The sequence below is a fragment of the Papaver somniferum genome, chromosome 7 (genome assembly GCF_003573695.1).
Source record: "Papaver somniferum cultivar HN1 chromosome 7, ASM357369v1, whole genome shotgun sequence".
Lineage (NCBI taxonomy): Eukaryota > Viridiplantae > Streptophyta > Magnoliopsida > Ranunculales > Papaveraceae > Papaver > Papaver somniferum.
The window spans coordinates 98222307-98247955 of NC_039364.1; the positions used below are offsets into that span (position 1 = coordinate 98222307).

The 25649-nt window shown below is 35.3% G+C and overlaps 2 long non-coding RNA genes and 1 other non-coding gene across 3 annotated transcripts; all 3 read left to right on the plus strand.

Annotated features, from left to right (window-relative positions):
* Positions 1 to 13096: 13096 nt before the first annotated feature.
* Positions 13097 to 16721, plus strand: LOC113292840. The gene is made up of 4 exons (XR_003331899.1): positions 13097 to 13338; positions 15514 to 15622; positions 15994 to 16210; positions 16334 to 16721. It is a non-coding gene; the product is annotated as an uncharacterized LOC113292840 (long non-coding RNA).
* A 400-nt stretch (positions 16722 to 17121) lies between these two features.
* TRNAV-UAC lies at positions 17122 to 17194 on the plus strand. Its single transcript has one exon. It is a non-coding gene; the product is annotated as a tRNA-Val (tRNA).
* Positions 17195 to 17842: 648 nt separating this feature from the next.
* Positions 17843 to 20107, plus strand: LOC113293841. Its single transcript, XR_003332606.1, has 3 exons — positions 17843 to 17946; positions 19466 to 19573; positions 19685 to 20107. It is a non-coding gene; the product is annotated as an uncharacterized LOC113293841 (long non-coding RNA).
* The last annotated feature ends 5542 nt before the right edge of the window (positions 20108 to 25649 follow it).

The following is a 25649-nucleotide window of genomic DNA, read 5'->3' on the forward strand; positions in this document are numbered from 1 at the left end:
ACAGGTTTGAAGTTGGATACTAAAGACTTGGAATCAAAGCTTAAAGCCAAAAGACAAGGAAAAAGACAAAGCAAAAAAAAAAGCGAAAGAAAAATTAAAAAAAAAAAGAGAGAATTTTTTTTAGAGACCTTCCAGTTTTTGTAATTATTTTTTTATTTTTTCTTTTCTTTTGCACTTTATTTGGACTTTGGACTTGGACAATTATTTTTTTTAAACCCTAAGGAAGGGTACATTAAATATAAAATTGTTTGCAGGGAAGGACGACGATTACAATATCGTCTCGGCCCCTCGGGTTCGCACATGACATAGGAGTCGTGGCCCGAGTCGACTTCAGCGGTTCTTCGCCCGTCTGGTACGGGAGGTAAGCTTTTGAAACACCCGCGAATCCCCTGTCAGCGGGTTTATTGTATGCCTTAAGGTGAATATATGCTGAGGATTTGAATACGGTTGTTTTAGTTTCCTAGTAAAGGGCAAGGCCTGGCCAAATTAAGATAAGGACTCAGATTTCATCACCGTTTCCTTCTTGCCCGCCTTAGGAAAACGAAACCAAACGCGAACCTAAGCTTAAAATTTTGACTAGAACGAGACCTATAGGGTAACGATCTTAATAGGAAAGTCGTTGGAAAAATATTGGTTACTCTTTTAGCATACTTCGAAGTTCATGATGGTTTCTGTGAGTTGAATGCGTGACTGCGCCGCCTTGTGATAGCGGTGAGGCCTTGGGTATCAAAGCTCCACTGAGCTTCCCTCGCCTCAATTCAACTTACTTTGACTCGGATTGATTCCAGAGGGGTTTGCTTAAATTGTAACGAATTCCCTTTCGAAGGATTAAAAGCTGGTCTAGAAACAATCTAAGTGGAGCCATCATGCTTGTTGTTTGCTAGATTTTATAGGTTTGATTTGGTCGAGTCAGCCTTGTTTGTGATTGTGTAGAATTCCCTTGCAATTAAGAATGTCGAACTGGTATGATAAAAGCCAATACAATGATTATCGACCTGAATTTGAATATGGACATCATCCTTTCTATGACCATGTTGGGAATAGTGGTTGGGAACGCCATCATTTGGAAGGATATGGGTCATACCCTGGTGAGCCCAATTACTATCCACACATGCATCAGTCTTACGAGCAAGAAGATTATAGTACTAGTTCTTCATCTCTAGAGGATACAATCAAACTATTGAAAAGTAGTCCTTTTTATGATCCCTCTGTTCCTATTCCTCCTTTAGAAGAGTCCCTCAGGGAGTTAGCTGAGTCGACGCGTAAGTTAGCTGAGATGAATAGTGTAATTCTAGACGAAAGAACTACAATAATGAGTGAACTTTCTATAGAGGAATCCCTCAAGCTGATGGCTGAGACGAACGAAAGACTTGCTCGAAATAATCTTACTTTCCAATATAGTGTTTCCAATAATACCCTTAAAAATGAGGATAGTTATTTTCATAATCAAGATGACAAGGTTAGAATTGGTAGCACTACTTGTTTTGATGAGGTTCGATCTTTTTCATGTTATTATGATGAGGATAGTGTTGATGGAGAATCATACTTATGTAGGAATAGTGATCAGGAAATGGTTACTCCAATTGAGCTTTACAATGATAATATTATTTCTAGTTTAAATCCAAATAATTTTAATAATTATTCACCTATTCAAAAGGACGAGGATTTGACTAGAGATACCCTCGTTTTAGACGATGTAGTATTTCCTGTTTGCAAAGCCGATAATGATTTAGAGGAATGAGTTTATTCTGAGAATAATGTTTTAGAGTCTAGCGATTTAGAAACAATAGTCTTAGACGAAGAAGATGAACTCGTAGAGATAAGTGAGGATGAACCTGACTTAGAAGAATCAATTGACCATTTCCAGGAATCTGATGACCTAGAAATTAGGGAAGTTGTGACTAGTCTTTCTAGAGACACAGAAAACTCTAAGTTTGGGGGTAATTATCATTCTCCATGTGCTTTAACTCTTAGAAAGTTCTCTCGTGTAGGACTTGACATTTATGCCTCAACCATATTACAAGATATCTTCATACATGTTTTCCCGAACCTAATGATGTCCATAGAGAAGCTCAGTTGTTAGAAACCCATCCTCTGGTTGATATGGTTAACCCAGGCTATGATACCAAGATTGACTTTGTTTTCCCACCAAAAACTTTTCTTCCAATTGTGGGAACATATGATTTTCAGATGTGTCGGATATTAAGTTTTGAGACTAAACCTAATTACTTTAGGATATTAGGGTCGACATATTTTCTTAAGAATGACCATTATTATGGTCAACTTTGTGAGTCTAATTTAATTGACTCAGAGGATCCCCAATTATTCAGGTTGTTGTTATGTGCTTCTAAGTTCTTAGTTGTGTTTTTCCAGACTCTAATACCTGAACCGGATCTTAGCTTTGAGGAAATCCAACTGATGAAAACCTTTTATTTAGACCCTTTTATAGAGCCTGAACCTGAACCACAACTAGATGTAGTTGTCTTAAGCAAGGGTATGTTCAGTATCTTCTTGGTATGTTGCAGTTTCCTCTTCTTGTGGGTAACACTTTTTGATCCAGATGACCCACAGTTATTCCGGCTACTACTATATGATTCTACGTGGTGACTAATCCTTGCTTAGTCTGGCTGAAGACTTTAAACTTAGCACTTCTTGGGAGGTAACCCAATATTCATGCGACATGGTAATATCTTTCCTTATCTCTTTTGCTTCATTGGTAACAGTTTCTCCTTGTTCATGCTTTTAATTTTATCTTTAGAACATCGAGGACAATGTTAGATTTAAGTTTGGTGGTATGGGAGAAACTTTTTAGTTGCACTTTTGAAACTTCTAGTGTCACATGGTATCCGGTTAGCTAAGTTTACATACTGTTTCTCACCGAAAAGATAGAAATTTGAATGCTAGAGATAACAACTTATTGAAACATTAGAGAAAAAGACATTCAGATCCTTGAAATTCAGGAGAGAACTTTTTTCTTTTAGAGGGTAACCGTGATGGACCTAACCATACAAGATGGAAAGGCAAGTAGGTCAGGGAAATGCCAGAAATACAAAGCAACCTCACAATGTAGTCTTAGTTACTGGATTGCGACTTTCTCTCAGTAGAAACTTATCATCATCAACAAGCGGAGCGACATCAAAATCTATGAAGAAAGCTGAAGACGTTTTAGGTTTAGAAGCAACAATAGAAGAGAATAATTCAAAAATCAAAGTTGAAGTTATAAGAGAAAATGATATAAGTTGTTAGAATCCATGATACCAAGACATCACAAGTTGCGAAGATCCAAGTTTTGAAAGTCCTTCTCTCATGGCCATGTAAATTTTTGTCTTGTAATTTTTTGTTTTCAAAAAAAAAAACATCATTACGTTCTTTTTGTTCAATAAGGCCATAGGGAAGAAGAAATTTATAAGTCAAGCAAGAAATCGAAGAGAAGAGTTAATTGTCAAGGTTCTATGAGGTTCGAGAGTTTATCATCAAAAGTTGAAGACCGAAGAAGGCGTTGTTTCTACTGAGCACTGTGAGAGAGTCGAAGAAAGATGCATTTTGGTTGCTTTGCTAGTCTGCTTTCAATCTGGCACAAAATCTTTCTAGCACTGGTTTAACTCATCACACGTAATTAGTCCAGCTGTGTAGCAGATGTCCCTCTCATTTTTATCTCTATCCTAATCTTATCCAGCTGTAAAGAAGCAGACGCATCTTACAATGTTTATCTAGCAGTGTAGCGGATATCTCTTTATCTAGCAGTCGTGTGGATGTGTCTCCCCTTTTCTTCAGTCAGCTTTAGATTTGACACCTTTAATTTTTCTGGCATTCTACTTACTTGGAGATAGGTTGAGAATATGTATGTCCTCATATCTCTTTGGATACTTGTGACCAATTAGGAGAAAAGGTTTTGTGGGTACACCTCTGGTAAACCCTCCGGAGACAACACTCCTCCGCTAGGGACACCTAGCGGTTTAACGGCCTGCTGCACGTGCTAAGTGTAGTCTTTTTATCTTTTCAAAAATAAATTTTGCTCGAGGACTAGCAAATAATAAGTTCGGGGGTATTCGATAGACACATTTTTGTGTTTAATTTGATCTCAATACTATATATTGTTGGCACTCGAGTTTGTACTAATTTTGGTGTTTTATGTGTTTGTAGGCACCTTTGGAAAATAAACATTTTTTTGGAAAATTCGGCTCGAAAAGTTGGTAAAAGCCCCGGAGGACACCTGTTATTCGGACTCTAACCGTTGGATAAGGGGCACCTCAATTACTAAGGGGCACTCCAGGTCACCCCAAAGACAGCTGCTATTCACACCCCAGTTCTGGTTAGGGGGGAGGACATCTTCTTCCCAAATTCAAAAACCAAAAATTGGCGGGAAAAAAATACTATCAACTGGCAGATGTTTTTTTGGAATTTTTGAACGTGTTCTAGGGCGATTCAATGGATGATTTTTGGTAGGAAGTTGTGATATGTCCTAGCAAACACGTTTTGGGATTTTGGTTCGATCAAATTTGGCCAGAATTAGCTGGATAATTCACGGAATGCAAAACAGGGAAACACGGGTTGAACACGGGATTGGAGAAGATTTGAGCGTGTTCTGCTCATGCATGAGGGCTTTATCAACATTGTGGGTCGTGTGTAAACATTTCTAGAGTGACCAGGATGGAAATCTACGCGTGAGAAGCTAAATTAGGGAAGAAAATATTCCCAGAATATTTTTTCATCAAACCGAGTTAAGAGAGAATTATCTCGAGTTATAGCGAGACTTCTTGATCCTGTGGAGTATATATAGAGTGCCGGGGACTCATAGAAGAGGTGTCGAGAGTCTGGGGGGCTGAGGAGATCCAGAGAAGAAGAAATTCGAGTTTTCCCAAACTCGGTTTCTGCTGCTGCTGGTGCTGCTGATGAACATGAAGAACACGAAGAACGGACCTGCACCAGCAGTCGTTTTTCTACAGTAATAACGACTCACACCTGTGGGTCGTACATCAGGCAGTCATATTTGCCACAACGTTTGCGACACAGCTGCAACAGTCTTATTTTGTCACTGAGGGTCGTAGTTCTCTGGTTTTATTGTATTTCTCATATTCTCATCATTTGTAAACCATTTTTGAGCATCAATGAAATTCTTTGAGAGGTTTTCCAACATGATGAGCGGCTAATTCTCTCGTAACCAAGGCAATGGATGAAGCTATTCACACATGAACAACGGGTAACTATTTTATTTTCTCTAATATTTAATTATAATTCACTCAATCACTGCTTTTGCAGAGTTCTTAAAAGTTTACATAATTTTCTTCATTAGTTGTGATTCAATTAGATAGGTTATGCTTGGTTAGATAATCTATGCTTAAGGGATACAATTAATTTTTGAGAATATGTTTGATTATTTGTGGATTAAGAAATAAAGGATTAAAAGGATAATTAGAGTTATGAAATATTTGACATCATTATGTGTAATAGTGGATTATAGTGTCTTGGTTACCTCTCGCCCACTTTGTTAATATTTTACTATATAATTTTATTAAATCTTTAAATTTAATCTTCACAAGTCCGAGAGTTTGAACCTCATTACTACAACAACAATAAAAAAACTTAATCATTTCGCAAGAGAAATCTGGTTTGGATGCGACTTGAACACAATCAGCTCGCAAATCAACACAGATTCGATTGTTAAGTGGGTTGAGAACTGGATATCAAATACTATATATTCAAAAACTTGGGAACACATCGCAACCGTCACTTGGTTTCTGTGGAAGTATAAATGTGAAGTAATTTTTTAGGAAAACTAACCCAGATCCATATGCTTTGATCCAACAGATTAGGAATTTTTTACAAACTCAACCGCCTAATAAAGAGAAGTTGCAAACAAGTGCTCAAAAAAGAAGACAAATACAAATAAGTGGAACAATTTCAACTCTGATTGGATAATTTTTACAGATGCCTCCTTTAACAAGGAGAATTTGACAATGGGCTATGCTTTCATTCTTTACTCGGTAGAACAAGAAGCTTTTATGCATATTTTTGCAGGTTCAGATTGGGCTTCCTCGGCTTTACACGCAGAAGCAAAATCAGTTTTGAAGGCTTTAAATTGGCTAGAAGATAATATTCTATCCAGTGTCTTTATTGCTACAGATTGTAAAGTTCTGTCAGATTGCATTAACAAAAAAGATGCATCAGTTGCCTGGACGACGGAGAATACCATAGAAGACATTATTTCCATTCTGGAAACTCTTCCACAAGCCAGGATAAAATTTATAAACAAAGATTACAATGCTGCAGCAGATTCAGTAGCAAAGGAAGCAAAAATAAGAAGACTACAACACTTTTCGAAGCATATGCAACAACAAATCCACAAAGAAAGTATCCTTTCTAATGTTTTCGAAAAAATGAAATTGTAGAACTTTTGTATTATCTTGCTTAATTAATACATTCAATCTTCTTCTCAAAAAAAAAATATTGTTTAGCCTTGTACTTTAGTGTTTAGTCTTTGTACATGTATATATTATATTATATTTTTTAGTATGTAATGTCTATTTGATGAAAGTTTGATAGACTTAGCATTGTTGCGTTGTTTTTGTTTATTATATGAATTTTTTTTCTATCTGTGTATGATTGTGCCAAATGCTTGTATAGTTTGGAAATTGGTTTTGACTCTGTTTTTGACCGTAAATTTTGGCCCATAAAATCATTAATAAATTTGGTTCGTCGAATTCATATCGACCATTAAGGACTTTGGTCTTGAAATTTCGTTTTTTTTTTCTTGAATATGATACCGGCCCTAGTTAAAATGATGTCTTTTGTCCAATTGGTTGAACCAACTCCATTCAAATATGATTTTTTTTTCCTGGGCTCAGAAGTACTTGAGAACTGTTATTGTCTACTTGACGTGAAAAACATTCCCTTGTGGAGAATGAATTTATCCCATGTAATACCTTCTACCAATGATAATGTACCATCTAAAAGGTGAAGATATATGCCCTTGTGTTTCTAAGGAAACATATTGTCCTCAACTTACGTTGAGTACAAAAATCTTTGTTGAAAACGTTTAAGAAGCTACGAAATGCTTTGAAAGAAATTTAAACATTCATGATATTCTTCCACGAACATGAATGTCCAGTGGGATGTGATCCACTGGTTAGACTATTGAATTATAATCAATAGCTTACACAAAGATTTGTTATAGTTAAAAGCGCATGAATCTCAATTTTTGTGGAAGAACTCACAAAAAGTGATATGAGTCAGATTTTTTTTGCCTCTTTCATTTCTTCTACTTCATCCATAAACTAATGAACCAGTATATGTCAAAGTATCAACAAGAGAACTATATTTAGTAATCTATTTCAACCTAAAGTAATTGGTTGACATGTGTAGTGAGATTCTCTTGATCTATTGAGGTAAAGAAATTTCTCCAATTAAGCTAAATGCAGCAAAATTGAAAATGGAAAGAACCCCGAAGTAATAAGGGTTAGACGTAATGACTCATATAAAGCATGTGAAAAGGGACATATATATCATGAGACAAAGATGTATTTTTTCCCAGTAGTAATGACACCAGAGTACAGGTATTTGTTGAATATGGGATGAAACTAAGATGTAATTCTAGATCCCATCATTAATGAAAGAGTTGGAAATGCACCTGGTCATAGGTGTTGATGTATACAATGTAATGTGTGTATCATAGTAGCAACCAATTTTCACATCAACTTTAATCGCAACAAGAACTTTGCCTGGCCAATTGACTATCTTATTCAATTGAACTAGATCCAATGTTTGCACTTATGGAGTGAAACCACGAGACATAAATTCTCTAAAGAATTTGAGATATATCTGGATGAGACGTAATATATATTCGCTCTAAAGTAATTGAGTTGAATCCGACTTTTGTTACGTAATAAGGCCACACCACTTATTAAATCTCGCAAGACTCAATATCTAAGCTCTATATGTTCTAAGGGCTAATCGCACCAAAGGGTGTTCATGCATGAACTATTACCTACCTTTTTGTAAACTTACAGTGAGAATGATATTGATTGCATCTATAAACTATTTCTAATGAATGTGGAAGGAAGCATATCCTTAGAATATTAATGTGTCAATCTAGTGAATTGTAAATCACTGGAACTTGAGTTATTGAATTCATATTAACCCTAACAATGAACTGATTGTGATTGATTCATAAAGACTTTTACATAACCATAAGACACATTGGTTGTGACACGATGTTCCATTTTGAATTACTAACACGGGCATTACTTCATTTGAGTGTACAAGACAATGAACTAATAGAGTGTGAAGTTACGATATCTATCACAATCAGTGATTTCTAAAGTTACTAGATTTGCACTGCCTCTCCCCATTATGCTTTAAAGTAAGAAAGCACGTCACTCATCTTACAAAGTCTTTCTTTAATAAAACATGATTGAGACCATCCAGTTTTACTTAGATGCAAATGGTAAATAACTCATTCTCCAAAGAAATAAAGTGTTGTTAGTGAACAATATCCATGCAGAATGCAGACCATTCAAGTGATTTATGGCTCTGGTGGATGATTTGACGCAATGAATCAGTCACTGCTCACAACAAACGATGCGTTTAATTTTATTTTATTTTCTTATAAAAATCCTAGCACATATTACACAATGCAAAGTGCAAAGGCTCACCACCCTTGTTGATGCTAGAGAATTTACATCAAAAGGACTTGATGAATATTGCATGTTTAATAGGATCAATATAAGCATCTTATACCTAATGGTCTCGCAAAGGCTACCATCATAGGTTACAGATGGTGCCTAAGGAATAGGTTATGCGTACCAACCTATCTTTTATTGCTTTGGGAGTATGCAGTATTACACGCATCTTACTTAATTCGTTTTTATAAACCATTATTAGTCAACCTTTTATGCGTACCAGTTGGTAACTGGATTTAAGCATGACATTCGTGTTCTTACGCATTTTTGGTTGCACTATATATGTGCCATCACGACTCCACATCGTACTATGACGGGTCTTCAAAAACTGTTAAATAGTTATGTTGGAAATGAGTTCCCAACATTATCCGCATTTTAAAACTTTTGGCAGGAGATCTCTTACCGCTGGATTTGCGGGTTATCACTTTAATGAGAAAGTCTTCCCGTCGTTAGGGGGAAATAAGAAAAAGAATTTTCTAAGGGAACGACAGGAATTGTCGTGGTGTGTTCCCACTGTGTCTAATATTGATTCTTGTACTCCACAAATGTAAATGTGAAGTGATAAAAAATATTCGATTTTCAGAATGTACACTGATGTTGCTAAAAGTGATAAGATCACACATACCAGCTGAAAACCTACATGCAAAGTTATAAATCCTCAATACGGGATATACACCATAGACTAAGGTGTTGCAACTACACTCAGTGGAAGTGTGATTGAGGCCGTGGCTCCATAAAGGAAGTTGGAGAGACCACTTGGTTCGATCAATCCTCACCTAAAAAGGAAGTAGGTGAGTAAGGCACAACTTATTTATATCATCAGAAATCATCTCATAAGATTGTCTCTGAATATGTCCATGAATCAAACTGGAGGACGCTCCGAAGTTTTAAATGATTATAGAGAACAATGAAATCCTGACGGATTATGAGAATGCATATATGAGTCAATGGGAGGATCATGCGTGCACAATGATGATGTAATCCATAAATAATTGCTCCATAAGTAGAGCACAATGATATCGAACAATTCTTTATTTTGATTAATTTCAAATAAATAGCATATTTGGCCTACGAAATTCAGGTAGAACTTAGTTCTTTGACAAATATACGGGTATTTGGTGTGGTAGTGCTAACCAACCTAGTGTAAAGCCTGTGGGACATATGTGGTTATTTGTCACAAAGTGTAGTGAGAAGAATGAGGTCTTAAAGTATAAAAAATCACCTTGTGGCGAGAGGTTTCTCACAAACCCCTGGATCGCTTATTCTTTTGAACATCATAATGTTCAGTTAGTTAGTTTGCTTAGTAGTTTCAAAAGAGCTTGAAACATAGTAGATGTGGTTATATCTCTGGAGATTTAGGCTCAAAGATATTTGCAAAAGTGCATGATGGCCTTTTGCTTCCCAAGTAGAATGACTCTAAACCACGGAGTGTATTTACAATTACACTGGAATACTCACTTATTGATATAAACAATCAGGCGGATGTGGTATACCCGTCTAAGTGACTATTTGATTGGGAAGGGATAACCAAGTAAAGTTTCGTGCCATGCATATTAAATAGGTTCCTGATTCAGAATTATAGCTATCTATGTCGAAGGTATGGACATGATAAGTACTCTTAATGGAATAAGAGATATTACAAGCTATTTAAAATATGAATTTAAGATGAAAATCCTGGGAAATCTTGATCTTATCTATGTTCTAAACTAGAAGACCGAGCTTGTGGTATATTATTCCACCAGTTTGCATATGTCCATTGTCAGGAAATTTAACAAGGACGTGCATGTTTCTAGCAATCCCATGATTATTCGAGTTTCAAATGTACATAAATGACCAATTCATCTAAAGGAAGATGACGAAGTTGTGTCGGGAGATGAACTTTCCTTATCAAAGTATAATAGACGCATTATTGTACTTAGAGTAATGTACTCGGCCAAATGTTACATCCTCAGTGAACTTGTTAGCTAGATATAGCTCAACGCCAACGCAACGTCATTTGAATGGTATAGTGAATGTAATCATGTACTTAAAAGTAACCATTGACATAAATTTGTTTTATCCCTGCAAAGACATTAAAAGGAATGCTAATGAAAGTGCAATTCAAAAGTTGTTGATTATGTATGAACAATAATCTCTTCTCTTTCGAAAGTAATCAGGGGAAGATATGGTAGACTATTTTCTAAGTCATTACCGATATTCAGTTTCGAAAAGTACATGACTAAAGGAACTGTCTGGAACAACTAGGAAAGTAATTAGGGGGAGATGCCGACATTAGGGGGAGGATCCAAGGATATGATGTCGACATAATTTACTTCGAAATTGAAGCTGTGTTGTACTCTTTTTCCCTTCGATTGAGAATAGTTTTTCCCAAAGGTTTTTGTTACTCGACAAGGTTTTTAGCGAGACAATACTAAAAACATCAATTATGTTGAACATTGAAGACATAAAGATCGTGTTGATATTATTGAAAATATATGAATCAAATAAATGAAATGCGATAGTCTGTTAAGCAACGTAACTTCCAGAATCAACAACAGGGTTTTATAAACGTTCAAGTCACCAACGTAAAGTGTGATAAACTCCTTTTGACTGCATTAGACTAACGAAAATTGTCTGACATCAGGGGGAGCATCTAATAGTGTGTTGAACTATTTCCCTTCACCGGGGTTACTTTTTCCCACAGGGTTTTGTTACTCGGTAAGGTTTTCAATGAGACAACAACAAACACCGGGAATGTAATTTCCCAGCTAAGACTATTGTCTTTCCCACGAGGATTTTCTGCCTTAGGAGTTGTGAAGCAACTAGCCAACTTCAACAAAAAAAAGTGATCATCTGCAACAAATCACCTTTACTTGCATCTTCCACGTTGTACTCTTTTCCCTTCGTCAAGTTTTTGTCTCACTGGGTTTTTCTTTGTCAAGTTTTAATGAGGCAACGTATACACATCCAACTATGTTCTAAGTTTACTTAATATTGTACTCTTTTTCTTTAGTTCAGGTTTTGTCCCTCTGAGTTTTTCCTGACGAAGTTTTAATGAGGCAATTAACTTAGACTCGTCGATCTTTGAGGATCGTATTGCATGTGATAAACTACATGTAAAATATGAGACAACATGTGAGTATTACATGTGAAGAGTTGTACCAAAGTTTTGTCCCACTGAATTTTTTCTTTATCAAAGTTTTAATGAGGCAATGGACTCCGGCTCAAGTTATTGAGGAGAACGACATTTGAAGAACTATATGTGATAAATCATTATGTATAAAGTTTTGTTATTGAACCGTACAAGGGGGAGTGTTACAGCGCCTACGACCCATGGATGTGCGGTCCAACTAGATTCCTAGGGTTGTATATAAGGGAAACTATGTAATGATTCTACACTACTCTCCTAATAAGGTTGTTCTTCTCCTTCTTTTTATGTTTCCCCGTTTTCATCCATAATTCTCCTAAAACAAACTTATTGCTTTCAGATTCTTAGATTTTTTTTTATTCAGAATAAGCAATACATACTGGAATTCTTCATTTGTTTATTTCAGACCACGCTTGCATGTTCTAATTTGTTACTCCTTCCGTACCTATTATATAGGCGGAATATGACATTTTCTTTGTACCATTCGATAAGCGGAGTGACAATTTCAAGATGGTTTTTATCCATTTTATCCCTATTTATGTTGCTTGGTTATCCTCACATTTAAGTTTATGTTTCTAACATAGGGAATATAATAAGGGGTAAAACAGGAAAACCCATGGATATTTATGAAATCAAAAAAAAATTCTTAATCTAAGAGATTTGGTCCCTCCGTCTATATATGTGGTACAGAGGGAGTAGATAATAAGGATCGTCATTATACACGTAGGTTACATTATATTAATTTTGAAAGGTGATTTTTATGTTTAATTAATGGTCACCATTTAATTATCCTGGAAACAATGAATAAAAAACTCAGCAAGATAACTAGATAACATAAGTTGGATTATATTACTCACATACCTGGATAAGTATATTAATGGTAATTTAAATTATCTTCATGGATCATATATATCATCAAGTTAAAATCCATGTTGAATATCAAAAACTACGTGACACATAATGCTAATAAGAGGTTGAGCCGGGACCGTAAGGTCCCGGTGATACCTAGTCAATGTAATAAAAATAGGTGGTGTTTGTCTCCTTGATCAAAGAGTGGACAGGATTGAGCCGGAGGGTTATCCAACGGTCGGATCATCCGGATCAAATTTGACTTGGACGGCCAGGAATTTCCAGTATTATCACAGGGTGGCGTTTGGGTCCACAAAAATACAGGAGGTGATGCTCGGGACGTCCAGATATTACGAGAGGCTCCTGAGCGTAGGATAAAGAGCACTAAAATAGTCTCAGATAAAAGTAATTTCTTAACCTGTTATTATTCTTCTTTCGATCTTTCTCCTCTTCTCTACAGATGAAGAGAAAAATCATTACGGACTCGCTATCATACGTTTTCCGATATCTAAAAAGATTGCTTTATCAGAAAATCATAATCAAAAAGTTGGTTATAATCTCTTGCACTCTTCTTCAGAAATCCAGGGTTAATAATTCACACGACCCTGCTTCTTCCTTTGTTCAAACAACAGAAGATCCATCTGATTCAAGATGTGTTCCTTCGATTTTTATCTGCAAAACAAGGTATGTATTAGGCTTGAGTATATTGAAATATGATATCTGGAAATAAATTCAATTCCTTCTTGATTTTAGATTAGAATTACTACTCCGTCAATCAAGATTATTTGTGAACTAAATCACCCAATAATTATGCAAAAGAAAAGAAACACCCTAAGCAGATCAGAAATATTCTAGGGTTTGAATGTTGATATTGCGAAAAATTGGGGAAACTCGGTGGTATCAATTCCAATGATTAGAACTAATTGAGTAGTTTTTTTTTAGGTCTAATTCTTTTATTTTTGCATGACTTTTTGATTATTTTTTTTTTGATCAGTTAAGAGTTTGATGCTGGCGAGTTTCGCATGACTTTTTGATTTGAGCTGCCTTTCGATTAGGTTTTTCTGAGGTTATTGAGAAAATCTTATGGGTTTGCGAGAAACGTTTTTGATAAATTTGGTCAGCTTTGAAGTTGAATTGATGAGAATTTTCAGATTGTTTTTGAGTACTTAAAGAATTTTCAAAATTTCCAGTTAGGTTCTTTTAGCATGAAGTTATGGGTTGAGTTGCAATTCAATTGTGGTTTCTGAGGTTTTTTTGAAAAAAATTAAAACTGTAATGGGGAAATTAGGGTTTGCGAGAAATTGCTATTGATAAATAAGGTTAGCTTTGAAGTGGTGATGTTGTTGGAGTTGGTGGCAGTGTGCGTGTTGGACTGGTAGTGCCTAGATTATAAAGTAAGGTGTAAAAAATCTTGCACCAAACCCATCACTTCGACCGGCATAAACATTACAACCAGTCCAACACCACTCCCATTGATTACAGTTCTTGGTGCTTTGATGGGCATGGAGCAATGTCCATGCCGCAGAGTTTGCAACAGATAACATGGAGCAATGTCCATGCCTAAGCTTCACAATCAAATGATTAGTGATGGATAAAAGTAAATTAGGCTTAAAATTTTAAAACCTCACATGATTACTTCTGGAAGAACTCTAATCCTACGACATTTTTATTTTTTTGGATTTGTTTTGTTTGATTTCTCCTTCATCCACTTATCTTATTTATCACAGGAATTGATGTCGAATCACATAGGTCTGTCTCGAGTACATCGATTTTGTTAAAAATGTATTTGATTGCAGGCACAGAAGATCCCTTAATATTAAGCACTTTACCCCCCTTACACCCATTTTTTTTATTGGATTCTTTCTTTTGTTAATCCATTGTTGTTCCATGTGTACAGTATAGTAGAATTGATTGTTTTTTGTTCTTTCTTTTATTATTAGGTAAAATTGGGAACTTTGTAGAGGCTAACGGAACATATAATATTGAAGTTAGTAGTGAAGTGGGTTGATCTGGGGAGGGTACTGCCACATTGTTAATTATAGTGTAGACTTTCCTCAAAGCCCTTATTGCCTGTGTATTTGTGTCCTTATTCAGTTGCAATATAACACTGCCCTTTATCTTATGTAGAGAGAGTTGAACATACGGATGCTTTTGTCTTCAAATCGATATATCCTCTCTCCTTTCATTATTACGGAATGTATATAATTCATACATTTTTTTTTGTTTTATAGAACAACTAATCGGTCCATCCTACCACTCCTGTAACATGTTTATGTTCTAGCCTTTTTGCATTCATCCATCCACTTGAGAATATTAATAAGAAGAATCGGAAAACTCTGCGTTGTTTGCATTGGCTAATAATGTTGGGGTGAAAGTATATGACTCACAAATGAACAGCGCATCACATTTATTAAGAGGCCAACAGGAACCCGCACCCTGAGCTCTTTCTACCTCACTTAGATTCGCAGGTCCATGAATAGTACACATATATTAGTATATTTTGTATGCTAAGTTCAATTAGCATTGAGGGTTTTAGAGAACTTTTTGCAATGAAGTACTTTTAACACGTCGCCTCTTATTATTAATATTGGCACCCATTTTCTCACCATTCCTCATATTATGACGGTTTTTTATGGCTCTATTTATTGTGAACAACCAGGCAATTTCATGAATCCCTGCAATGTTATCTTCAATTAGCATGTTTGTCCAGATTTATCCTTATAAAATCCCTTGAATTCAATTGATTATTTTTTACCCATGTTGCTCTGTTGTACTACAATCTGATACAATGGCAGAGGTAATCATAGACGTTTTGATAAATATTTGGTTTAAATTTATTCTCATTTTCACTACCTGCAGATTTAGATACCACCCTGATGCATTTGTCTTCTTGATGTTTGGGGCTTTGGTGGAGAAAGACAATTAGGTACCGTTGCCTGTGGAGCTCGGCATAATGCATCAATAACAGGTAACCATATGAACTTACCGGAAGAATACTCTGATTGGCAGACTTCATATTAGCTTTACCAATTATTTTCATCTACAACAACATCCTTTTGGTAGTCTGCTTCGTTTACAAATTGTGAGGCATGGATACCAACCTCATCAAGATATGCCTTACTGATCAGATCATAGACACTTGGTCTGTTGATTACCAGTTGTATGCTTGATGTTGTATTATCATGTATTTACATTAATGGATGTTCGATTTTCATATCAAATAATTACTCCATTGGGAATCAAGGGGCAGTAATGCATCATAATCCATTGTTGGGTTCTTATAAGAGTTACAAGTCTATATATTAAAGATCATTTGGGTTATTTTTCTTTTAAATGCAGAGATCTTGAGCAAGAGATAAGAGATGCAATGTATGGATGCACTGACTGTCGTGGCATAAACATGTCTACCTGCATTGAACATCATGCATGCCTATCACTGTTAGGAGATAATCGTCCATCAGTAGGTCTTTCTGCTGGATGCCCACTAATTTCCGATGGTCTTTACCGAATCAACAATGTACATGTACATAACTCAATCATCACAATTACTAAGAAGGTATTCACTTCTATCTCTACCTTTTAATGTATTACATTTTTGTTAGTCCTATATTGAGAACAGGTCAACTATGGCCATTTAGTAAGGTTTCAGTGTTTTAACAATTTCGTATTTATTTGCAAGTTGAACTAATTTTGGAACTTCAAAGTGGGATTATGTGGTGACTTGAATATGCATGAGAGCTTTCATTTCAGATAAGTCTTAAAAAAGGTGATCCATATGTAGTCTGTGTTACTGTTAACTTAGTATGTTGTCAGTGATGAAGGAAGATCCGTAATATGCTCAGAAACGGACTATACTGTTGTGCATTTGAGGCATGGTGACTGACCCAAGTTGTTGTGTGACACCATTTGCAAGCTAAAGGATGTAGCTACACAAGCGATAGACTTATCATGTTTGTCTTCACGAACCTTATTGTGATTCATGCAGAATAGTTAATTATTGTTTGTGACGCTGTATTCTTTAGTGAAACTCATAATGAAAAATTAATATATGGATATTCAATTTTTAATAAAGGGAATTTGGTATTATTAAAGCTGAAGTGTCAGTTTTTGTTGAATGAAAGGTATCTTTGCTGCTCCAAAATACCACTGCCAACAAGGATCCATCTGTTCTTTTTATTTCTCTATTTTGTTTTCAGTAACGATAATTGGTTTTGTGAATAAAACTAATAGGTATTGGAAATATTCAGGTTCCTACTTTGATTTAAGATGATCGTTTCTTAAAAGGGGGATATATGAATCGTTTCTTTCAATTAATGGTTGAACTTCCCCATGATGATAATTTGATTTAAGATGATTGAAATATTCAGGTTCCTACTTTATGTGCATACATGTGAAGCCAGGCTTTCTAGAAGGTAGTATAAGTGTATGATTCACCGTGAATTTGAGGGTTTTGTCATGGTGTTACTTGCTGTCTTAGCTCAATTGGTAGAGCACATGGTTTACAACCATGTAGCTGTGGGTTCGATTCCTGCAGATGGCACGGAGATCATGTGATTAGACTTCTATATATCGGCGTAGTAATGAGACGAATTTATGAGTTGTTTGGGATCTTTTATGCTATTTGTTGATATATTTGTTACCATATTAAGAATTTCTTGGATAATACTTCTCATTTAGTTCTTGAATTCCAGTTTGGGAAGTTCTTAATGCAGCTTGGATGTTTTAATAAAACATGTATTCTTAAGTGAGTGAACATAACTAAATCACGCTACACCCTGCAAGCTATTGCCAACTTCTCTTTAATATGGATTCTCATTGTTGGTTAATATTATATTTTCATGCTTCCAGGAAATGATAGTAATGAAACCTTGCCATATGTATGTTTATTTAGACCAACTGATGCTACACATATCGAGACCATGAATTGTTTGCAAAGAAAATGTTGAGCTTGCTATTCTCTTTTTGCTCGATTTTATGAGCTTGATGTATGCTTGGAGCTATTTTTTGTATGTTATGTTTCTTCTTCAAGATTCTATTAGAAGGGCTATCCAAAGTGTTGAACCAGGGATCTCTGTTCAGCATGCAGCCACATGAGGTGTCAGATATTTATCTCAATTTAGGTTTGCGGTTCTATCTTATTTAATGCATCACCTTTTTTCCCATTCGAATTCCTCCTTGGAATATTACTTATGAGGCAGATTAAGCTAGCTTTTGTGGACTTCAACAATTTCCCGAATGATTAAAAATTTCTAAGACGAGTTGTTAGCAGGAGTTATCTTCACATTGTGCAAGGTACGCCTTCCTTCTTTTTGATGGATAACAGGTCTGCGTGTGTTGATTTTACATGGTTTGATGAATTTTATTTTGTTTCCGTCAATCTCCGATGTTGATTTTCGTTCTGAAATTTCTTTCTACTTCATGAGTGATTTTCTTTTTGACTCATAAATTCATGCAAGAAAAATAGTGCTTAATTTGTGTCCGGTATGTTTTCTGGAAAAAATGGAACTCTAGGGCTTTCAGTCCCTTAATTAGGTAACTCCCTTAATTAGGTAACCCACTGGCTTATTCAAGTTTGGGATCGTTAGGAACTATTTATAAGAAATTTCAGTGAAATGATTGTGATCATAATATATGTTTCTTCCTTATTGCATCAGTTTTCAGTTATCAGTTATCATATATTCTTAATTTATATTAATAATAATACGTGATTTGTAGCATAGCGACCAAAGAATATAAAATAGCTATTAGAGAATGATAAGTATGACTTTTAAGAGAATTTGCTATTTTCCAGCTTAATATATATAGATTGAGAGAAAAGGATCAAATTTATCCTTCCTTTGATGATTTTGTTGCACAATATTGCAAATTTATCCACTTCACTTGAAGGCTTACAACTTGAGATCTTGGAAATAACCATTATATTGTAAAGGCCAATCTGTGATACCATTAATAAAGTTATATTGATCTAGGAAATTATATTCAGTTGTTATCTGACATTTGTAGCCTGCAAGCCAAATGCACTTTATTCGTAGTCACTCAGAAGCTATGATTAATTTGAGTACATACTGACACGGATTATACTTCCCATGCTTAACATGAGACGAGGTCATTTAGGCCTTTGAATATGATCATTCAACACTTAAGAGCAACTCCAGGAATATATTTATTGTTTTTGGCCAGAATCACCAACAGTAATACAGTATTTGAAAACATTAACGAGGTGTCATGGTATTATTACTGCATGACATGTTAGAAACAGTTACCTGTGATCTGATGGTGAATGGGATTAGATAGGTGAATGGTGTTTCTTTCCTTTAGTTGGTTAATATTTGGAGAATAGCATGTCTCTCCAAGCCAATGTTTGTTGGTTTCTCCAAATTATTCTTTTAGGATTTTATCCACACCTACAGAGATCGGCCGTGTTGCTGCGACTTCCCAGTTATACCTGATTGTTCCCTACCAAAGCAACAAACTAGAGCAGGTATGTAGATTACCATGCCAATTGACATAGGACCCGTGTCTAAGGCTGAGAATGTAACAATGTTGAGTATCATGGTGTTAATGCTAGCCCTGAGGTCTGAAATCATTGTTGTACCTTCTATTACTCGAAAAGAATGTCATGGCATGAGTTGAACAGCTTAGGTTGGCTCAAACGCCGATATATTGAAGCTCTTATTTTGATTGCATATCACAATCAAGGGTCCTATTAATACACATGAAATGAAATCTCTTTTTTTTTCTAGGTTCTTTTGATTTCTTCCACTGTGGTACTACCTGTTCTACCTTCTCATATGTTACTTTCTTTGCCCAGGTTCTAAGAGATAGAACACAGCCTCTATCAAGACCTGGCAGTACTCGACTGTGGAAGCTGGGGATTACTTGGGAGAAGATAAACTAAAAGTGAGCACTGGAAAATTTGGTAATTTTCTTGCTAGTCCCTTGGCGTGCCATCAAAACATTATCCGAAAACATGTTCATCATTCTTTTGGGCTCTGTCATATAATTGTTATTTTCTGGATGATGCTTTCAGTTACAGGATTTAGTGAAAAAAGTATTCTAAATTCATCAGCATCCCCAAACCACGAAGTAGATGGTGAAGTTCACGCAGATGAAGGTCAAGGCCAAGGTGAATCACATATGTACTTGCTCACATCACTTTTAATTGAAGGTTGTGCCCGGACAGTCAACTTATAAGAATGAGTTCAGCTAAAAAACCTGGGGAACTCTAACCAATTACGTGAATTGCGTTTGTCAGTATAAATGCTTCTTATCACTGTTGTGGTGGTTGAAAGTGAATGTCAACCGTATTATCTACAATAGTTAAACTTTGTTCGCTCTATGAAGCTCCCAGCAACTATATACCCGGGCGTTGTTTTTTTTGTTTATGCACTATTCTCCACCTTATTCATTTTCTATAATTTTACACGGAACCTTAAGTATGTAGTATACAAACTTCTTGAGAGGCAGCAGATGTGTATTGGGCGTGGGGACAACCACTGATTGTGGTTTAGTCCCCTCGATTTTCTTACGTCAATTTGTTTCACCTCTTATGAGAATAATTCTTCCGGTAAAATGGTGTTAATATGGTTTTGGACCTTTTGGTAGATTATGAATGCATCAAATATTCACTCCACCAGTGTCAACTGTGCTTTGTGAACCATGAATTGCTAAAACAACCAGGGATGACTGATAAATAGAGAATTGTTACGATTTTCTATTCTTGGTAGGGGTTATCTGTTTGTCTACATACTTGGATAATGGATGCAGTTATGGCCAGCGATGGATCCGGAAATATGCGTTCAAGTTGGACGGCTTTTCTTTATATATTGATGATTTAAAAGCATTAGCAATCACCTACTACGTGGTCGTGGCCTTCCATTTGCAAGAACTGAACGATGACCTTACATTTGTTCTGGCGAACTTTACAATAGGGAGGAAGAACAACATGAACCATCAGGATGGGAATCTTCCGAAAATGAAGTCAAAAATAAAGTGTTAACCATGGATTTGGTGATGCTCAATGATCACGTATGAACCGAAGATGTGATTCACAAGTTTCAACCTCTTCTTCTTAGGGGTTAATTCCATGGACAAGTTGCACGTTGTCGAAAATACAAAACACTGTACTGCACAAAATGAACAGATACCCTTTTTAAGTGAATACAAGGATAGGCCCATGCTATCAAATTCAACGGATATACCAGCCTTACGCTACCCAAGTTTTCCTTTATAAATTGTAAAGAGTTGCATAATGGAACTATTATCCAATGTCCGTGTTGCACGTAACTGAACTGATTGCTATTGTGCTATATTTTTTGTGGATATCATTTGATAAGTGATACAAATTAAGGGAAAAAGACATGCCACTGACCACTAATTGCATGCATTTTAACCATAACTTAAATGACCCCTTTCACAACGTTTGGGCTGACGAATAACCTAAATTGAAAAATTGGAAAATTGTGGTGAATTTGTTTGTTTGCCTTTCAAAGTGATATTTTTGGGTGAAATAAGAAAAGTAAGATATACCAAGAGATTTGGACTTATGAATGGGCTTTGAATGCAAATTTAGTATGGTTATTAATCATTCTGAAGTAAAATTATCCATCAATAATTCAATATAGTTAAGTTTTCTCTTGAAAAAAAAGTCAAAACCACAAACTTCCATAAATTAATAACTATTTAAGAAAAATAAATTGTTGAATGGATAATAGGTATGTAAGTGGCTTTGATTATGTTTATGTAACAGATTGAAACAGTTTGCTTAGCCGAGGAGATGATTAGATAACAAATAAAACGTACCCCACGAGTGATGACACATACCATAAGACACGAATTTTGTTATTCAATATAAAGATATATTGTATCAAATATAAGCTTTCTGTTATAATATATTATGAAATGTCAGAATCATCTCTTCGAACAAAAGAAAATTTAGTTATAGATAATTATATGTTTATGAAAAATAGTGCAATTTGGCATTACATCATAATATTATACATTTTTTTTCAATTAACCGGAATTAGCTTAGAAATTCGGACAACTATCAAAATAATAAAACTAATTGCCAACTATCAAATGGAGTAACAAAGTAAAACTCATTTTATACTATCCTTCCTCAAGATGAAGTAAATAGTTACTTTAATCTTTGACTTTATAAATTCAAATCTAAGAAAAAAGCCTTTGACTATATAAATAACTTTATCAATAGAAAAGTAACTAATTTGGAGAGAAGCTCAATAATGCAAATATATGACGGTGCAATAACAAGGACAAAAATTCAACGTAATTTTTGTAGAACAGGATCACTTGGAACTATACTTCTTTTATATGCACATGATACCTTATTTATGATTTTGTTATTGACAATTCGGATTCAAAACAAAATACTTATTTAATTATTGATCTCGAAAATTTTGAATATCAGTTATAAGACAACAAAGGAACACGACAACAGGAACACAAAAAAATACAAGAAAGAACTTTTTTTAGATGAACTATTGTATTTTTTAAAACGAATGACGCAACACTTTTCCAATAGTCAATGATAAAGTCATGATTATACTACCAGGGGGTATTATCTAGCTCCCGATGATATTTTACTGCAACTGAATGGAACAAATATCTTATCTTAGAGTGGTTATTATGCGTACTCTCCTTACTTTATGTTTGGTGTTTCTTTATAGTGAGTTAGGTTGGCAACCGTAAATATCTTAACTTGGAGTGATACGTTAAACAGTTACCAAACCTTGAATAACCCAGTTTTTTATTTATTTTTTTATAGTTTGCAGCTTTCTCAACGCTCAAATGAGTGTTCCTCCATCATCAGAGCAACAAAACTTTTAAAGTAATTCTTGGTAGACGCTTGGGCATCAGCTGAACAAATCTCATATCAGGCATAACCAACAAACATTACGAGCAGGTAACTATATTGGTATAACTGATACAGGAGGTGCTGGCTTGAATCCTGATAAAGGAGGTCAACTTTTTATTTTATGATCATCATTTTATGGTGAAACTCGACATATGTTTGATATCTATCAAGATTCGATGACCGTTACAGGTTTTAAAGGTAGATATCCAATTTATCAACAAGTACAACTGATAGTAAATATTTGTATAAAGGTATATATCCAATTTATCACCAATGTATTGATGATAAAGACGTAATTGTTAATATGAATGTATATAAGGAAAGAAATACTGATATGGTTCACTATAACCCCATAACCGTTAAGAATATTGATTCGCAAAATGAACGTAGATGTTTTTCCTTCAATTGTCACATGCTTATGACTATTATATATGTATCAGGATATGCACACGACATGTCAAGCATTAACCATGGAGTTATAAGATGTTCAAAAAAAGGTGTATGTCGCAATCATATTCTTATGTTTGACAATCAAATACATAAATGAGATGAAAAACACACCTTGCAGTCTGATGCAACAGTATAAGAACCAAGTGTTGGCATACATGTACTTAAACATATGCTAGAATATTGTTGGTTAAGATATTATTTGTTTAGATATTTTTAGTTAAGGTTTAGTATTGGAGTATTTTCATAAGTCCACATTTGAAGTTGATTTGACAATGTCTATTGGAAAAATATATATTTTATTTCTTATCTTTTCTCGATGTTGAATATGTAAGAGACTGGCGTAGCGTGAAAGAAGAGAAGCATAGAAAACCAAAGAATATGAACTTGATAGTAAAAGGAAGAAAATCGAGACAAACCCTTGTAAGTTTAACTATTGAAGGTCAATAATATTCGAGGAGGCCAAAAACTGCAAAATCACACATTAACCCGCATGCTCAGTCACTTTAAATTCAAAGGGCCTGATGACTTACCTGGTCATTTAATATCAAGATTGTAGAACTTTTTGTGGAGTTAATTTTGGGGTGCTTGGGAAGAGGTGCTGAAAGAAAAAATCAAGGTTGAAGAAGAAATAAAAAACCTGGCTTAATTGGGGGCCCTAAAAACAATTAGGGGCCCTGCACTACAGGACAAAAAGGGTTATGAAATAGCAAATATGGGTTATCCCTTATCCCCTATTTTTTGAAATGGCTAAATTACCCCCAAATGATTAGTGTTAATGCCCTGCACTACATGACAAAAAGGGTTATGAAATAGCAAATATGGGTTATCACTTATCCCTTATTTTTTGAAATGGCTAAATTACCCCCAAATGATTAGTGTTAATGATTAGTTAAGTTAACTTAATTAATAAGTTTAAGTTAAAATCTGATTTAAGAGTTAAAATTTGGGGGGATGGGGGGATGGGGGGAAAGGTGGTGTTTTTTTGTGTGTGTGTTGAGAAGAAGAAGAGGAGTTTTGTGGGAAAAGTTAGGATTTTTAGAAATGAGTGATTGTAGTGGAGGAAATGATGTTGGTGAAGCTTCAAACAACAAACAAGATTGTGTTGATGGTGAGATTATCACAAATAATCCGATGGATTGGATGTTTGATGAGGAGATGTTAATAGAGGAAGCCATGAATAATGGTGGAGATGAAGATCCCATTGTTCAAAATGAAGGAACCAATCCTCAAAATGAAGAACCCGCACCTCAAAACAACCAGGTAAACCTCATATACTCTTGAAATTGTGTGTTTGTTGCTCCAAGTGGTCGAATCATCCACACTATGGAACTACTCAGTGTAAGGGTCGTCATAGTCGGGGTGTGTATACCAAAACGACCCTATTGGATCGTCACTTTATTTACACTACCCATAACGACTGAAACCTATAACTTTTGCAGGTTATGAAAAATCGTTATGGTAGTGTCATACAGAGTGACGACCCTTTAAGTTGGTCAGATAGAGTGGTCATGTGTTTTGGTTAACAAAGGAACGACTCTAAAATCAAAACTCCCTGTAAAATGTAACACTTAGGGTCGTCATATTTTTAGTCACATGCCATGACGATTCTGCATAGACATTGCAAATATTATGAAGGGTCGTTAGGTAGCGTAGTAATATGCTGTGACGACTCTTGATATGGATTTTCATAATTTTTGATTCCATAGAATCATTTCATTGAATCGTAAAAGGCATACATCTTGCATAGCGTTGCGTTGAAGGAAATGAAATGCAATAGATAATAACGGTGCACTTAAACACTTAAGCATAAATGTTGTAGTTATACGTAGTGTCTTCCAAGATAAAGTAGCAATCGTCGAACTCAAACTTTTTCCCATGCAGCTCTCATAATAGCCATACGCCTTCTCCAACTGAAAACACAAACATACTCATTTAGTATTGATCAAATTTTTGGATAAGTTTTACCTCTTTGAGAACGACCCTTTGAGAAAACTGAACAGAAAGGCGTGTGTTTTTACGTGAAGGGTCGTTTGTTTGTTTACAGAGTCGTCATACTCTACCAAAAGAGTCGTTCTCCCTCTATAACAACCATGACGACAGTAGCTCTGTTATACATACCTGATTTGGTCGTCAAGCTGCAAAAAAACTAAGTGACGACCCCAGTAATTGGTAGAATGCATAGTTGACTCTAGTGGTGTATTACAAGGTGACGACTTTAGAGTCGTCACTGTGTTTATTACAGCGGTAACGACTCTAGTGGTGTATTTCAAAAATTCCGACCATTGAGGTTTCTTTCTATAAATACAGCCCCCTCTTCTTGAAAAATTGGCCCAAAACATTCCATTTCATACCAAAATACTTTCAACTTTTAGTGGCAGCGGCGGAATGGGAACCTTATGAAGATTTGTGTCTCGTTAAATCGTTTGCTAATACTTTTCGTGAATTTCCGAATGAAATCTATTCCGATATGGAAACGACTCTAAGGGTAAAATATGTGTTTCATCTCCAAACATATAAAACATTAACACAAATCTTTGAAAATAAAATACTAACATATAAAATAAAGCGGTAATGTGTTAACAATCGAGTTTAACAAGCAGTAAATAGTTGTATCGAACAAAACAAACAAACATAAGTTCAAGTTCACGAAAACTAAAGGTCGTCCACCAAA